This window comes from Rhinolophus hipposideros (assembly GCF_964194185.1).
Source record: "Rhinolophus hipposideros genome assembly, chromosome: X".
In the NCBI taxonomy this organism is placed as follows: Eukaryota; Metazoa; Chordata; class Mammalia; order Chiroptera; family Rhinolophidae; genus Rhinolophus; species Rhinolophus hipposideros.
This window is the reverse complement of record NC_138046.1, coordinates 43,244,275-43,261,034: the sequence shown is the minus strand read 5'-3', so window position 1 is coordinate 43,261,034 and position 16,760 is coordinate 43,244,275.

The following is a 16,760-nucleotide window of genomic DNA, read 5'->3' as shown; positions in this document are numbered from 1 at the left end:
TCTGACCAGTACACCTTGCCCTTGTTAGTGTTAGGGTTGGGGTTTGGGTTAGGGTTAGTGTTAGGGTTAGGGTTAGGGTTTAGTGTTAGGGTTAGGGTTAGGGTTGGTGTTAGGGTTAGGGTTAGAGTTAGGGTTAGGGTTAGTGGTAGGTTAGGGTTAGGGTTAGGGTTAGGGGTTAGGGTTAGGGTTAGGGTTAGGGTTAGGGTTAGGGTTGGTGTTAGGGTTAGGGTTAGGGTTAGGGTTAGGGTTAGGTTTAGGGTTAGATTTAGGGTTAGTGTTAGGGTTAGGGTTAGGGTTTAGGGTTAGGTTTAGGTTTGGTGTTAGGGTTAGGGTTAGGGTTAGGGTTAGGGTTGGTGTTAGGGTTAGGTTTAGGGTTAGGGTTAGGGTTGGTGTTAGGGTTAGGGTTAGGGTTAGGGTTGGTGTTAGGGTTAGGGTTAGGGTTAGGGTTAGGGTTAGGTTTAGGGTTAGTGTTAGGGGTTAGGGTAGGTGTTAGGGTTAGGGTTAGGGTTAGCGTTAGGGTTGGTGTTAGGGTTAGGGTTAGGGTTAGGGGTTAGGGTTAGGGTTAGCGTTAGGGTTAGCGTTAGGGTTAGGTTTAGGATTAGGGTTAGGTTTAGGGTTAGGGATAGGGTTGGTGTTAGGGTTAGGGTTAGGGTTAGGGTTCGGGTTTGGGGTTGGTGTTAGGGTTAGGGTTAGGGTTAGGGTTAGGCTTAGTGTTAGGGTTAGGGTTAGGGGTTAGGGTTGGTGTTAGGGTTAGGGTTAGGGTTAGGGTTAAGGTTGGTGTTAGGGTTAGGGTTAGGGTTAGGGGTTAGGGTTAATGTTAGCGTTAGGGTTAGCGTTAGGGTTAGGTTTAGGGTTAGGGTTAGGGTTAGGGTTAGTGTTAGGGATAGGTTACCCCTAGCACTACCCCTCGCCCTAGGCCTACGCCTAGCACTACCTCTGGTCCTACCCCTACCCCTGTCCCTACAGCTTTCCCTACCCATAGGCCCACCTCCATCCCTACTACTAGCCACAGCTCCCACTCCTTGTCCAAGGCCTACTCCGAGGTTTACCTCGACACCCACCCCTTGCCCTTTGCCTACCCCAGCGCAACGCCTACCTCTCCCACTAGCCCTACCTCGGGCCCTAGACCAACGCCCAGTGCTCACTCTAGTCCGAGGCCTAGCACTTGCCCGTCGCCGACCAGTACACCTTGCCCTACAGTTAGCCAGAGCACTAACCCGTGTCCTACGAAATCACCCTGGACCCACACTTACCGCAAACTAATCCAGCCCTACACCTGTTCCGAGTCATAGGACTACACGGAGCCCTCCCGTGACACCTACCCCTAGCCCTCGTCTAACCCCTACCACTACCACTCGTCCTAGGCATAACATGAGCCCTAAACTTAACACTGCTCGTTGGCCTCTGCCAAACACTAGCCCTTCACCTAACCTAACCCCGAGCATGACCCCTCGCCCTAGGCCTACGCCTAGCACTACCTCTGGTCCTACCAATACCCCTGGCCCTACAGATCCCCCTACCCATAGGTCCACCCCCATCCCTACCCCTAGCCACCATTCCCACTCCTGGCCCTAAGCCTACTTTGAGGTGTACCTCGACACCCACCCCTTGCCCTATGCCTACCCTAGCGATACGCGTACAGCTCCCACTAGCCCTAGCTCAGGCCCTAGACCAACGCCCATGGCTCCCTCTAGTCCGAGGCCTAGAACTTGCCCGTCGCTGACCAGTACACCTTGCCCTTGTTAGGGTTAGGGTTAGGGTTAGGGTTTAGGGTTACGGTTAGGGTTAGGGTTGGTGTTAGGGTTAAGGTTAGGGTTAGGGTTAGGTTTGGTGTTAGGGTTAGGGTTAGTGTTAGGGTTAGGGTTAGGGTTTAGGGTTAGTGTTAGGTTTAGGGTTGGTGAAAAAGTTAGGGTTAGGGTTAGGGTTAGGGTTAGTGTTAGGGTTAGGTTTAGGGGTTAGGGTTAGGATTAGGGTTAGGGTTAGGGTTAGGGTTAGGGTTGGTGTTAGGGTTAGGGTTAGGGTTAGGGTTAGGTTTGGTGTTAGGGTTAGAGTTAGGGTTAGGGTTAGGGTTAGGGGTTAGGGTTAGGGTTAGGGTTAGGGTTAGGGTTAGAGTTAGGGTTAGGGTTAGGGTTAGGGTTAGGGTTAGGGTTAGGGTTAGGGTTAGAGTGGGGTTAGGGTTAGGTTTAGGGTTAGGGGTTAGGGTTAGGGTTACGGTTAGGGTTAGTGTTAGGTTACCCGAGCACTACCCCTCGCCCTAGGCCTACGCCTAGCACTACCTCTGATCCTACCACTACCCCTGGCCCTACAGCTCCCCCTACCCATAGGCCCACCTCCATCCCTACCCCTAGCCACATCTCCAACTCCTTGTCCTAAGCCTACTCCGAGGTTTACCCCGACACCCACCCCTTGCAATTTGCCTACCCCAGCGCTACGCTAACTCTTCCACTAGCCCTACCTCGGGCCTTAGACCAACGCCCAGTGCTCACTCTAGTCCGAGGCCTACCACTTGCCCGTCGCCGACCAGTACACCTTGCCCTACCGTTAGACAGAGCACTAACCCGTGTCCTACGAAATCACCCTGGACCCACCCTTACCACACCCTAATCCAGCCCTACACCTGTTCCGAGTCCTAGGACTACCCGGAGCCCTGCGGTGACACCTACCCCTAGCCCTCGGCTAACCCCTACCACTAACACTCGTCCTAGGCCTAAAATGAGCCCTAACCCTAACACTGCTCGTTGGCCTATGCCAGCCACTAGCCCTTCACCTAACCCTACCCCGAGCACGACCCATCGCCCTAGGCCTACGCCTAGCACTACCTCTGGTCCTATCACTACCCCTGGCCCTACAGCTCCCCCTACCCATAGGCCCAACCCCATCCCTACCCCTTGCCACAGCTCCCACTCCTGGCCCTAGGCCTACTCCGAGGTTCACCTCGACACCCACCCCTTGCTCTATGCCCACCCCAGCTCTACGCCTACTTCTCCCATTAGCCCTAGCTCGTGCCCTATACCAACGCACATGGCTACCTCTAGTCCGAGGCCTAGAACTTGCCCGTCGCCGACCAGTACACCTTGCCCTACAGTTAGCCAGAGCACTAACCCGTGTCCTACGAAATCACCCTGGACCCACACTTACCTCACACTAATCCAGCCCTACACCTGTTCCGAGTCATAGGACTACACGGAGCCCTCCCGTGACACCTACCCCTAGCCCTCGTCTAACCCCTACCACTACCACTCGTCCTAGGCATAACATGAGCCCTAAACCTAACACTGCTCGTTGGCCTCTGCCAAACACTAGCCCTTCACCTAACCATACCCCGAGCATGACCCCTCGCCCTAGGCCTACGCCTAGCACTACCTCTGGTCCTACCAATACCCCTGGCCCTACAGATCCCCCTACCCATAGGTCCACCCCCATCCCTACCCCTAGCCACAATTCTCACTCCTGGCCCTAAGCCTACTCCGAGGTGTACCTCGACACCCACCCCTTGCCCTATGCCTACCCTAGCGATACGCGTACAGCTCCCACTAGCCCTAGCTCGGGCCCTAGACCAACGCCCATGGCTCCCTCTAGTCCGAGGCCTAGAACTTGCCCGTCGCTGACCAGTACACCTTGCCCTTGTTAGGGTTAGGGTTAGGGTTAGAGTTTAGGGTTATGGTTAGGGTTAGGGTTGGTGTTAGGGTTAAGGTTAGGGTTAGGGTTAGGGTTGGTGTTAGGGTTAGGGTTAGTGTTAGGGTTAGGGTTAGGGTTTAAAGTTAGTGTTAGGTTTAGGGTTGGTGAAAGGGTTAGGGTTAGGGTTAGGGTTAGGGTTAGTGTTAGGGTTAGGGTTAGGGGTTAGGGTTAGGATTAGGGTTAGGGTTAGGGTTAGGGTTAGGGTTGGTGTTAGGGTTAGGGTTAGGGTTAGGGTTAGGTTTGGTGTTAGGGTTAGAGTTAGGGTTAGGGTTAGGGTTAGGGGTTAGGGTTAGGGTTAGGGTTTAGGTTTACGGTTAGGGTTAGGGTTGGTGTTAGGGTTAAGGTTAGGGTTAGGGTTAGGGTTGGTGTTAGGGTTAGGGTTAGTGTTAGGGTTAGGGTTAGGGTTTAGGGTTAGTGTTAGGTTTAGGGTTGGTGAAAGGGTTAGGGTTAGGGTTAGGGTTAGGGTTAGGGTTAGTTTTAGGGTTAGGGTTAGGGGTTAGGGTTAGGACTAGGGTTAGGGTTAGAGTTAGGGTTAGGGTTGGTGTTAAGGTTAGTGTTAGGGTTAGGGTTAGGTTTGGTGTTAGGGTAAGAGTTAGGGTTAGGGTTAGGGTTAGGGGTTAGGGTTAAGGTCAGGGTTGGTGTTAGGGTTAGGGTTATGGTTAGGGTTAGCGTTGGTGTTAGGGTTAGGGTTAGGGTTAGGGTTAGGGGTTAGGGTTAGGGTTAGGGTAAGGGTTAGCGTTAGGGTTAGGTTTAGGGTTAGGGTTAGGGTTAGGGTTAGGGTTAGGGTTGGTGTTAGGGTTAGGGTTAGGGTTAGGGTTCGGGTTGGGGTTGGTGTTAGGGTTAGGGTTAGGGTTAGGGTTAGGGTTGGTGTTAGGGTTAGGGTTAGGGTTAGGGTTCGGGTTGGGGTTGGTGTTAGGGTTAGGGTTAGGGTTAGGGTTAGGGTTTAGGGTTAGGGTTAGGGTTCGGGTTGGGGTTGGTGTTAGGGTTAGGGTTAGGGTTAGGGTTGGTGTTAGAATTAGGGTTAGGGTTCGGTTTGGTGTTAGGGTTAGAGTTAGGGTTAGGGTTAGGTTTAGGGGTTAGGGTTAGGATTAGGGTTAGGGTTAGGGATAGGGTTGGTGTTAGGGTTAGGGTTAGGGTTAGGGTTCAGGTTGGGGTTGGTGTTAGTGTTAGGGTTAGGGTTAGGGTTAGGGTTAGGGTTAAGGATACGTTACCCCTAGCACTACCCCTCGCCCTAGGCCTACGCCTAGCACTAACTCTGGTCCTACCCCTACCCCTGGCCCTACAGCTTTCCCTACCCATAGGCCCACCTCCATCCCTACTCCTAGCCACAGCTCCCACTCCTTGTCCAAGGCCTACTCCGAGGTTTACCCCGACACCCACCCCTTGCCCTTTGCCTACCCCACCGCAAAGCATACCTCTCCCACTAGCCCTACCTCGGGCCCTAGACCAACGCCCAGTGCTCACTCTAGTCCGAGGCCTAGCACTTGCCCGTCGCCGACCAGTACACCTTGCCCTACAGTTAGCCAGAGCACTAACCCGTGTCCTACCAAATCAACCTGGACCCACACTTACCGCACACTAATCCAGCCCTACACCTGTTCCGAGTCATAGGACTACACGGAGCCCTCCCGTGACACCTACCACTAGCCCTCGTCTAACCCCTACCACTACCACTCGTCCTAGGCATAACATGAGCCCTAAACCTAACACTGCTCGTTGGCCTCTGCCAACCACTAGCCCTTCACCTAACCCTACCCCGAGCATGACCCCTCGCCCTAGGCCTACGCCTAGCACTACCTCTGGTCCTACCAATACCCCTGGCCCTACAGATCCCCCTACCCATAGGTCCACCCCCATCCCTACCCCTAGCCACAATTCCCACTCCTGCCCTAAGCCTACTCCGAGGTGTACCTCGACACCCACCCCTTGCCCTATGCCTACCCTAGCGATACGCGTACAGCTCCCACTAGCCCTAGCTCGGGCCCTAGACCAACGCCCATGGCTCCCTCTATTCCGAGGCCTAGAACTTGCCCGTCGCTGACCAGTACACCTTGCCCTTGTTAGGGTTAGGGTTAGGGTTAGGGTTTAGGTTTACGGTTAGGGTTAGGGTTGGTGTTAGGTTTAAGGTTAGGGTAAGGGTTAGGGTTGGTGTTAGGGTTAGGGTTAGTGTTAGGGTTAGGGTTAGGGTTTAGGGTTAGTGTTAGGTTTAGGGTTGGTGAAAGGGTTAGGGTTAGGGTTAGGGTTAGGGTTAGTTTTAGGGTTAGGGTTAGGGGTTAGGGTTAGGACTAGGGTTAGGGTTAAAGTTAGGGTTAGGGTTGGTGCTAGGCTTAGTGTTAGGGTTAGGGTTAGGTTTGGTGTTAGGGTTAGAGTTAGGGTTAGGGTTAGGGTTAGGGGTTAGTATTAAGGTCAGGGTTGGTGTTAGGGTTAGGGTTATGGTTAGGGTTAGCATTGGTGTTAGGGTTAGGGTTAGGGTTAGGGTTAGGGGTTAGGGTTAGGGTTAGGGTAAGGGTTAGCGTTAGGGTTAGGTTTAGGGTTAGGGTTAGGGTTAGGGTTAAGGTTGGTGTTAGGGTTAGGGTTAGGGTTAGGGTTCGGGTTGGGGTTGGTGTTAGGGTTAGGGTTAGGGTTAGGGTTAGGGTTGGTGTTAGGGTTAGGGTTAGGGTTAGGGTTCGGGTTGGGGTTGGTGTTAGGGTTAGGGTTAGGGTTAGGGTTAGGGTTTAGGGTTAGGGTTAGGGTTAGGGTTAGGGTTATGGGTTAGGGTTAGGGTTAGGGTTAGGGTTCGGGTTGGGGTTGGTGTTAGGGTTAGAGTTAGGGTTAGGGTTAGGATTAGGGTTGAGGTTAGGGTTGGTGTTAGGGTTAGGGTTAGGGTTAGAGTTCAGGTTGGGGTTGGTGTTAGGGTTAGGGTTAGGGTTAGGGTTAGGGTTGGTGTTAGGGTTAGGGTTAGGGTTCGTGTTGGGGTTGGTGTTAGGGTTAGGGTTAGGGTTAGGGTTAGGGGTTAGGGTTAGGGTTAGGGTTAGGGTTATGGTTAGGGTTAGGGTTGGTGTTAGGGTTAGGGTTATAGGTTAGGGTTAGGGTTAGGGTTAGGGTTAGCGTTAGGGTTAGGTTTAGGGTTAGGGTTAGGGTTAGGGTTAGGGTTAGGGTTAGGGTTGATGTTAGGGTTAGGGTTAAGGTTAGGGTTCGGGTTGGGGTTGGTGTTAGGGTTAGGGTTAGGGTTAGGGTTAGGGTTGGTGTCAGGGTTAGGGTTAGGGTTCAGGTTGGGGTTGGTGTTAGTGTTAGGGTTATGGTTAGGGTTAGGGTTAGGGATAGGTTACCCCTAGCACTACCCCTCGCCCTAGGCCTACGCCTAGCACTACCTCTGGTCCTACCCCTACCCCTGGCCCTACAGCTTTCCCTACCCATAGGCCCACCTCCATCCCTACTCCTAGCCACAGCTCCCACTCCTTGTCCAAGGCCTAATCCGAGGTTTACCCCGACACCCACCCCTTGCCCTTTGCCTACCCCAGCGCAACGCCTACCTCTCCCACTAGCCCTACCTCGGGCCCTAGACCAACGCCCAGTGCTCACTCTAGTCCGAGGCCTAGCACTTGCCCGTCGCCGACCAGTACACCTTGCCCTACAGTTAGCCAGAGCACTAACCCGTGTCCTACGAAATCACCCTGGACCCACACTTACCGCACACTAATCCAGCCCTACACCTGTTCCGTGTCATAGGACTACACGGAGCCCTCCCGTGACACCTACCCCTAGCCCTCGTCTAACCCCTACCACTACCACTAGTCCTAGGCATAACATGAGCCCTAAACCTAACACTGCTCGTTGGCCTCTGCCAAACACTAGCCCTTCACCTAACCCTACCCCGAGCATGACCCCTCGCCCTAGGCCTACGCCTAGCACTACCTCTGGTCCTACCAATACCCCTGGCCCTACAGATCCCCCTGCCCATAGGTCCACCCCCATCCCTACCCCTAGCCACAATTCCCACTCCTGGCCCTAAGCCTACTCCGAGGTGTACCTCGACACCCACCCCTTGCCATATGCCTACCCTAGCGATACACGTACAGCTCCCACTAGCCCTAGCTCGGGCCCTAGACCAACGCCCATGGCTCCCTCTAGTCCGAGGCCTAGAACTTGCCCGTCGCTGACCAGTACACCTTGCCCTTGTTAGGGTTAGGGTTAGGGTTAGGGTTAGGGTTTAGGGTTAAGGTTAGGGTTAGGGTTGGTGTTAGGGTTAAGGTTAGGGTTAGGGTTAGGCTTGGTGTTAGGGTTAGGGTTAGTGTTAGGGTTAGGGTTAGGGTTTAGGGTTAGTGTTAGGTTTAGGGTTGGTGAAAGGGTTAGGGTTTGGGTTAGGGTTAGGGTTAGTGTTAGGGTTAGGGTTAGGGGTTAGGGTTAGGATTAGGGTTAGGGTTAGGGTTAGGGTTGGTGTCAGGTTTAGGGTTAGAGTTAGGGTTAGGGTTAGGGTTAGGGGTTAGGGTTAGGGTTAGGGTTAGGGTTATGGTTAGGGTTAGGGTTGGTGTTAGGGTTAGGGTTGTGGGTTAGGGTTAGTGTTAGGGTTAGGGTTAGCGTTAGGGTTAGGTTTAGGGTTAGGGTTAGGGTTAGGGTTAGGGTTAGGGTTAGGTTAGGGTTAGGGTTAGGGTTAGGGTTGATGTTAGGGTTAGGGTTAGGGTTCGGGTTGGGGTTGGTGTTAGGGTTAGGGTTAGGGTTAGGATTAGGGTTGGTGTTAGGGTTAGGGTTAGGGTTAGTGTTCGGGTTGGGGTTGGTGTTAGGATTAGAATTAGGGTTAGGGTTGGTGTTAGGGTTAGGGTTAGGGTTAGGTTTGGTGTTAGGGTTAGAGTTAGGGTTAGGGTTAGGTTTAGGGGTTAGAGTTAAGGTTAGGGTTAGGGTTAGGGATAGGGTTGGTGTTAGGGTTAGGGTTAGGGTTAGGGTTCAGTTTGGGGTTGGTGTTAGTGTAAGGGTTAGGGTTAGGGTTAGGGATAGGTTACCCCTAGCACTACCCCTCGCCCTAGGCCTACGCCTAGCACTAACTCTGGTCCTACCCCTACCCCTGGCCCTACAGCTTTCCCTATCCATAGGCCCACCTCCATCTCTACTCCTAGCCACAGCTCCCACTCCTTGTCCAAGGCCTACTCCGAGGTTTACCCCGACACCCACCCCTTGCCCTTTGCCTACCCCACCGCAAAGCATATCTCTCCCACTAGCCCTACCTCGGGCCCTAGACCAACGCCCAGTGCTCACTCTAGTTCGAGTCCTAGCACTTGCCCGTCGCCGACCAGTACACCTTGCCCTACAGTTAGCCTGAGCACTAACCCGTGTCCTACGAAATCACCCTGGACCCACACTTGCCGCACACTAATCCAGCCCTACACCTGTTCCGAGTCATAGGACTACACGGAGCCCTCCCGTGACACCTACCCCTAGCCCTCGTCTAACCCCTACCACTACCACTCGTTCTAGGCATAACATGAGCCCTAAACCTAACACTGCTCGTTGGCCTCTGCCAACCACTAGCCCTTCACCTAACCCTACCCCGAGCATGACCCCTCGCCCTAGGCCTACGCCTAGCACTACCTCTGGTCCTACCAATACCCCTGGCCCTACAGATCCCCCTACCCATAGGTCCACCCCCATCCCTACCCCAAGCCACAATTCCCACTCCTGGCCCTAAGCCTACTCCGAGGTGTACCTCGACACCCACCCCTTGCCCTATGCCTACCCTAGCGATACGCGTACAGCTCCCACTAGCCCTAGCTCGGGCCCTAGACCAACGCCCATGGCTCCCTCTAGTCCGAGGACTAGAACTTGCCCGTCGCTGACCAGTACACCTTGCCCTTGTTAGGGTTAGGGTTGGGGTTAGGGTTAGGGTTAGGGTTAGTGTTAGGGTTAGGGTTAGGGGTTAGGGTTAGGATTAGGGTTAGGGTTAGGGTTAGGGTTGGTGTTAGGGTTAGAGTTAGGGTTAGGGTTAGGGTTAGGGGTTAGGGTTAGGGTTAGGGTTAGGGTTAGGGTTAGGTTTGGTGTTAGGGTTAGAGTTAGGGTTAGGGTAAGGGTTAGGGGTTAGGGTTAGGGTTAGGGTTAGGGTTAGTGTTAGGTTACCCTGAGCACTACCCCTCGCCCTAGGCCTACGCCTAGCACTACCTCTGATCCTACTCCTACCCCTGGCCCTACAGATCCCCCTACCCATAGGCCCACCTCCATCCCTACCCCTAGCCACATCTCCCACTCCTTGTCCTAGGCCTACTCCGAGGTTTACCCCGACACCCACCCCTTGCCATTTGCCTACACCAGCGCTACGCCTAACTCTCCCACTAGCCCTACCTCGGGCCCTAGACCAACGCCCAGTGCTCACTCTAGTCCGAGGCCTACCACTTGCCCGTCGCCGACCAGTACACCTTGCCCTACCGTTAGCCAGAGCACTAACCCGTGTCCTACGAATTCACCCTGGACCCACCCTTACCACACCCTAATACAGCCCTACACCTGTTCCGAGTCCTAGGACTACCCGGAGCACTGCCGTGACACCTACCCCTAGCCCTCGGCTAACCCCTACCACTACCACTCGTCCTAGGCCTAACATGAGCCCTAACCGTAACACTGCTCGTTGGCCTCTGCCAACCACTAGCCCTGCATTTAACCCTACCCCGAGCACGACCCATCGCCCTAGGCCTACGCCTAGCACTACCTCTGGTCCTATCACTACCCCTGGCCCTACAGCTCCCCCTAACCATAGGCCCACCCCCATCTTTACCCATTGCCACAGCTCCCACTCCTGGCCCTAGGCCTACTCCGAGGTTCACCTCGACACCCACCCCTTGCTCTATGCCCACCCCAGCTCTACGCCTACTTCTCCCATTAGCCCTAGCTCATGCCCTAGTCCAACGCACATGGCTACCTCTAGTCCGAGGCCTAGAACTTGCCCGTCTTGGACCAGTACACCTTGCCCTTGTTAGGGTTAGGGTTGGGGTTAGGGTTAGGGTTAGTGTTAGGGTTAGGGTTAGGGTTTAGTGTTAGGGTTAGGGTTAAGGTTGGTGTTAGGGTTAGGGTTAGGGTTAGGGTTAGGGTTAGTGGTAGGTTAGGGTTAGGGTTAGGGTTAGGGGTTAGGGTTAGGGTTAGGGTTAGGGTTGGTGTTAGGGTTAGGGTTAGGGTTAGGGTTAGGGTTAGGTTTAGGGTTAGGGTTAGGGTTAGGGTTAGGGTTAGGGTTAGGGTTAGGGTTAGGGTTTAGGGTTAGTTTTAGGTTTGGTGTTAGGGTTAGGGTTAGGGTTAGGGTTAGGGTTGGTGTTAGGGTTAGGGTTAGGGTTAGGGTTAGGGTTAGGGGTTAGGGTTGGTGTTAGGGTTAGGGTTAGGGTTAGGTTTAGGGTTGGTGTTAGGGTTAGGGTTAGGGTTAGGGTTAGGGGTTAGGGTTAGGGTTAGCGTTAGGGTTAGGGTTAGGGTTAGGGTTACGGTTAGGGTTAGGGTTAGGGATAGGGTTGGTGTTAGGGTTAGGGTTAGGTTTAGGGTACGGGTTGGGGTTGGTGTTAGGGTTAGGGTTAGGGTTAGCGTTAGGGTTAGGGTTAGGGATAGGTTACCCCTAGCACTACCCCTCGCCCTAGGCCTACGCCTAGCACTACCTCTGGTCCTACCCGTACCCCTGGCCCTACAGCTTTCCCTACCCATAGGCCCACCTCCATCCCTACTCCTAGCCACAGCTCCCACTCCTTGTCCAAGGCCTACTCCGAGGTTTACCCCGACACCCACCCCTTGCTGTTTGCCTATTCCAGCGCAACGCCTCCCTCTCCCACTAGCCCTACCTCGGGCCCTAGACCAACGCCCAGTGCTCACTCTAGTCCGAGGCCTAGCACTTGCCCGTCGCCGACCAGTACACCTTGCCCTACAGTTAGCCAGAGCACTAACCTGTGTCCTACGAAATCACCCTGGACCCACACTTACCGCACACTAATCCAGCCCTACACCTGTTCCGAGTCATAGGACTACACGGAGCCCTCCCGTGACACCTACCCCTAGCCCTCGTCTAACCCCTACCACTACCACTCGTCCTAGGCATAACATGAGCCCTAAACCTAACACTGCTCGTTGGCCTCTGCCAAACACTAGCCCTTCACCTAACCCTACCTTGAGCATGACCCCTCGCCCTAGGCCTACGCCTAGCACTACCTCTGGTCCTACTAATACCCCTGGCCCTACAGATCCCCCTACCCATAGGTCCACCCCCATCCCTACCCCTAGCCACAATTCCCACTCCTGGCCCTAAGCCTACTCCGAGGTGTACCTCGACACCCACCCCTTGCCCTATGCCTACCCTAGCGATACGCGTACAGCTCCCACTAGCCCTAGCTCGGGCCCTAGACCAACGCCCATGGCTCCCTCTAGTCCGAGGCCTAGACCTTGCCCGTCGTTGCCCAGTACACCTTGCCCTTGTTAGGGTTAGGGTTAGGGTTAGGGTTTAGGGTTACGGTTAGGGTTAGGGTTGGTGTTAGGGTTAAGGTTAGGGTTAGGGTTAGGGTTGGTGTTAGGGTTAGGGTTAGTGTTAGGGTTAGGGTTAGGGTTTACGGTTAGTGTTAGGTTTAGGGTTGGTGAAAGGGTTAGGGTTAGGGTTAGTGTTAGGGTTAGTGTTAGGGTTAGGGTTAGGGGTTAGGGTTAGGGTTAGGGTTAGGGTTAGGGTTAGGGTTAGGGTTAGGTTTGGTGTTAGGGTTAGAGTTAGGGTTAGGGTTAGGTTTAGGGGTTAGGGTTAGGGTTAGGGTTAGGGTTAGTGTTAAGTTACCCCGAGCACTACCCCTCGCCCTACGCCTACGCCTAGCACTACCTCTGATCCTACTCCTACCCCTGGCCCTATGGCTCCCCCTACCCATAGGCCCACCTCCATCCCTACCCCTAGCCACATCTCCCAATCCTTGTCCTAGGCCTACTCCGAGGTTTACCCCGACACCCACCCCTTGCCATTTGCCTACCCCAGCGCTACGCCTAACTCTCCCAGTAGCCCTGCCTCGGGCCCTAGACCAACGCCCAGTGCTCACTCTAGTCCGAGGCCTACCACTTGCCCGTCGCCGACCAGTACACCTTGCCCTACCGTTAGCCAGAGCACTAACCCGTGTCCTACGAATTCACACTGGACCCACCCTTACGACACCCTAATACAGCCCTACACCTGTTCCGAGTCCTAGGACTACCCGGAGCACTGCCGTGACACCTACCCCTAGCCCTCGGTTAACCTCTACCACTACCACTCGTCCTAGGCCTAACATGAGCCCTAACCCTAACACTGCTCGTTGACCTCTGCCAACCACTAGCCCTGCATCTAACCCTACCCCGAGCACGACCCATCGCCCTAGGCCTACGCCTAGCACTACCTCTGATCCTATCACTACCCCTGTCCCTACAGCTCCCCCTACCCATAGGCCCACCCCCATCCCTACCTTTTGCCACAGCTCCCACTCCTGGCCCTAGGCCTACTCCGAGGTTCACCTCGACACCCACCCCTTGCTCTATGCCCACCCCAGCTCTACGCCTACTTCTCCCATTAGCCCTAGCTCGTGCCCTAGACCAACGCACATGGCTACCTCTAGTCCGAGGCCTAGAACTTGCCCGTCTCTGACCAGTACACCTTGCCCTTGTTAGGGTTAGGTTTGGGGTTAGGGTTAGGGTTAGTGTTAGGGTTAGGGTTAGGGTTTAGTGTGAGGGTTAGGGTTAGGGTTGGTGTTAGGGTTAGGGTTAGAGTTAGGGTTAGGGTTAGGGTTAGTGGTAGGTTAGGGTTAGGGTTAGGGTTAGGGTTAGGGGTTAGGGTTAGGGTTAGGGTTAGGGTTAGGGTTGGTGTTAGGGTTAGGGTTAGGGTTAGGGTTAGGTTTGGTGTTAGTGTAGAGTTAGGTTTAGGGTTAGGGTTAGGGGTTAGGGTTAGGGTTAGGGTTAGGGTTAGGGGTTAGGGTTAGGGTTAGGGTTAGGGTTATGGTTAGGGTTAGGGTTGGTGTTAGGGTTAGGGTTATGGGTTAGGGTTAGGGTTAGGGTTAGGGTTAGCGTTAGGGTTAGGTTTAGGGTTAGGGTTAGGGTTAGGGTTAGGGTTAGGGTTAGGGTTAGGGTTGATGTTAGGGTTAGGGTTAGGGTTCGGGTTGGGGTTGGTGTTAGGGTTAGGGTTAGGGTTAGGGTTAGGGTTGGTGTTAGGGTTAGGGTTAGGGTTAGGGTTCGGGTTGGGATTGGTGTTATGGTTAGGGTTAGGGTTAGGGTTGGTGTTAGGGTTAGGGTTAGGATTAGGTTTGGTGTTAGTGTTAGAGTTAGGGTTAGGGTTAGGTTTAGGGGTTAGGGTTAGGGTTAGGGTTAGGGTTAGGGATAGGTTTGGTGTTAAGGTTAGGGTTAGGGTTAGGGTTCAAGTTGGTGTTAGTGTTAGGGTTAGGGTTAGGGTTAGGGTTAGGGATAGGTTACCCCTAGCACTACCCCTCGCCCTAGGCCTACGCCTAGCACTAACTCTGGTCCTACCCCTACCCCTGGCCCTACAGCTTTCCCTACCCATAGGCCCACCTCCATCCCTACTCCTAGCCACAGCTCCCACTCCTGGCCCTAAGCCTACTCCGAGGTGTACCTCGACACCCACCCCTTGCCCTATGCCTACCCTAGCGATACGCGTACAGCTCCCACTAGCCCTAGCTCGGGCCCTAGACCAACGCCCATGGCTCCCTCTAGTCCGAGGACTAGAACTTGCCCGTCGCTGACCAGTACACCTTGCCCTTGTTAGGGTTAGGGTTGGGGTTAGGGTTAGGGTTAGGGTTAGTGTTAGGGTTAGGGTTAGGGGTTAGGGTTAGGATTAGGGTTAGGGTTAGGGTTAGGGTTGGTGTTAGGGTTAGAGTTAGGGTTAGGGTTAGGGTTAGGGGTTAGGGTTAGGGTTAGGGTTAGGGTTAGGGTTAGGTTTGGTGTTAGGGTTAGAGTTAGGGTTAGGGTAAGGGTTAGGGGTTAGGGTTAGGGTTAGGGTTAGGGTTAGTGTTAGGTTACCCTGAGCACTACCCCTCGCCCTAGGCCTACGCCTAGCACTACCTCTGATCCTACTCCTACCCCTGGCCCTACAGATCCCCCTACCCATAGGCCCACCTCCATCCCTACCCCTAGCCACATCTCCCACTCCTTGTCCTAGGCCTACTCCGAGGTTTACCCCGACACCCACCCCTTGCCATTTGCCTACACCAGCGCTACGCCTAACTCTCCCACTAGCCCTACCTCGGGCCCTAGACCAACGCCCAGTGCTCACTCTAGTCCGAGGCCTACCACTTGCCCGTCGCCGACCAGTACACCTTGCCCTACCGTTAGCCAGAGCACTAACCCGTGTCCTACGAATTCACCCTGGACCCACCCTTACCACACCCTAATACAGCCCTACACCTGTTCCGAGTCCTAGGACTACCCGGAGCACTGCCGTGACACCTACCCCTAGCCCTCGGCTAACCCCTACCACTACCACTCGTCCTAGGCCTAACATGAGCCCTAACCGTAACACTGCTCGTTGGCCTCTGCCAACCACTAGCCCTGCATTTAACCCTACCCCGAGCACGACCCATCGCCCTAGGCCTACGCCTAGCACTACCTCTGGTCCTATCACTACCCCTGGCCCTACAGCTCCCCCTAACCATAGGCCCACCCCCATCTTTACCCATTGCCACAGCTCCCACTCCTGGCCCTAGGCCTACTCCGAGGTTCACCTCGACACCCACCCCTTGCTCTATGCCCACCCCAGCTCTACGCCTACTTCTCCCATTAGCCCTAGCTCATGCCCTAGTCCAACGCACATGGCTACCTCTAGTCCGAGGCCTAGAACTTGCCCGTCTTGGACCAGTACACCTTGCCCTTGTTAGGGTTAGGGTTGGGGTTAGGGTTAGGGTTAGTGTTAGGGTTAGGGTTAGGGTTTAGTGTTAGGGTTAGGGTTAAGGTTGGTGTTAGGGTTAGGGTTAGGGTTAGGGTTAGGGTTAGTGGTAGGTTAGGGTTAGGGTTAGGGTTAGGGGTTAGGGTTAGGGTTAGGGTTAGGGTTGGTGTTAGGGTTAGGGTTAGGGTTAGGGTTAGGGTTAGGTTTAGGGTTAGGGTTAGGGTTAGGGTTAGGGTTAGGGTTAGGGTTAGGGTTAGGGTTTAGGGTTAGTTTTAGGTTTGGTGTTAGGGTTAGGGTTAGGGTTAGGGTTAGGGTTGGTGTTAGGGTTAGGGTTAGGGTTAGGGTTAGGGTTAGGGGTTAGGGTTGGTGTTAGGGTTAGGGTTAGGGTTAGGTTTAGGGTTGGTGTTAGGGTTAGGGTTAGGGTTAGGGTTAGGGGTTAGGGTTAGGGTTAGCGTTAGGGTTAGGGTTAGGGTTAGGGTTACGGTTAGGGTTAGGGTTAGGGATAGGGTTGGTGTTAGGGTTAGGGTTAGGTTTAGGGTACGGGTTGGGGTTGGTGTTAGGGTTAGGGTTAGGGTTAGCGTTAGGGTTAGGGTTAGGGATAGGTTACCCCTAGCACTACCCCTCGCCCTAGGCCTACGCCTAGCACTACCTCTGGTCCTACCCGTACCCCTGGCCCTACAGCTTTCCCTACCCATAGGCCCACCTCCATCCCTACTCCTAGCCACAGCTCCCACTCCTTGTCCAAGGCCTACTCCGAGGTTTACCCCGACACCCACCCCTTGCTGTTTGCCTATTCCAGCGCAACGCCTCCCTCTCCCACTAGCCCTACCTCGGGCCCTAGACCAACGCCCAGTGCTCACTCTAGTCCGAGGCCTAGCACTTGCCCGTCGCCGACCAGTACACCTTGCCCTACAGTTAGCCAGAGCACTAACCTGTGTCCTACGAAATCACCCTGGACCCACACTTACCGCACACTAATCCAGCCCTACACCTGTTCCGAGTCATAGGACTACACGGAGCCCTCCCGTGACACCTACCCCTAGCCCTCGTCTAACCCCTACCACTACCACTCGTCCTAGGCATAACATGAGCCCTAAACCTAACACTGCTCGTTGGCCTCTGCCAAACACTAGCCCTTCACCTAACCCTACCTTGAGCATGACCCCTCGCCCTAGGCCTACGCCTAGCACTACCTCTGGTCCTACTAATACCCCTGGCCCTACAGATCCCCCTACCCATAGGTCCACCCCCATCCCTACCC